This window comes from Hippichthys cyanospilos, chromosome 3 (genome assembly GCF_059441005.1).
Source record: "Hippichthys cyanospilos isolate Australia breed blue-spotted pipefish chromosome 3, RoL_Hcya_1.0, whole genome shotgun sequence".
Classification (NCBI taxonomy): Eukaryota; Metazoa; Chordata; class Actinopteri; order Syngnathiformes; family Syngnathidae; genus Hippichthys; species Hippichthys cyanospilos.
The window spans coordinates 1,251,755-1,252,579 of record NC_142371.1 but is presented as its reverse complement, the minus strand read 5'-3'; positions in this window follow the sequence as shown (position 1 = coordinate 1,252,579).

Genomic DNA, 825 nt, shown 5'->3' with positions numbered 1-825 from the left:
ACAGCCTCATCTGCGCATGCGTATAAATACTTCAAACTTCTGCGACCTGTGCGCGCGCGCGTGCGTCTGCGCGTGTTTTGGTGTGCGCGCGCAAGCAGAACAGCGCCGTCTGGCGGACATTTGCCATTTGGGAAAAGGTCGGTGGGGAAGGGGGGAGGGGGGGGGGGGGAATTGATGGAACTATGGAGGACCAGAAGTGCCAAAATTCAAGACATAAACGTACCATCCAGTTTTAAATAAATGTCATTACTTAAAATGTTTCATTAATTAAAAGTTTCATTACTTAAATACATGTTTTCATTAATTCATTAAAGGTTTAATTAATCAAAGAAAACATTAAATTAATGTCATGTAATTAATTAAGGAAACATTTATTTAATTAATGACACATTTAATTAATGAAACATTTATTTAATTAATGACACTGCTGCGGCGTTTCATGCATTTATATGATCTGTCAACCTCGCTAGTCAAAGTTTGATGGGCAGGCTTTAACACCTGATTGGTTACCCTGCTCCACGGCATACATAAACGTTTTTTTTTTCTACAAATAAAAAAAATGAACATTGACTTTAGTATACACATATTGATTCATGGCTTTAGCATTCATGAATTCCTTTGTGTGGATTTTTAGGGAATCTGCCTTTTATTGTTGAGCAATTTCTACTGTTTTCAGCGCCACCTCGTGGAATCTTGGCGCCAACGAACTATGTTGATGTGGGTTGTGAATAATAATTTAAAAGAATACCCTACTTTCTCTATTAAAATTTCATATTTTGTCGATACTAAAACTGTTTTTCATGTACAATTAATTCCCTTAAAAAC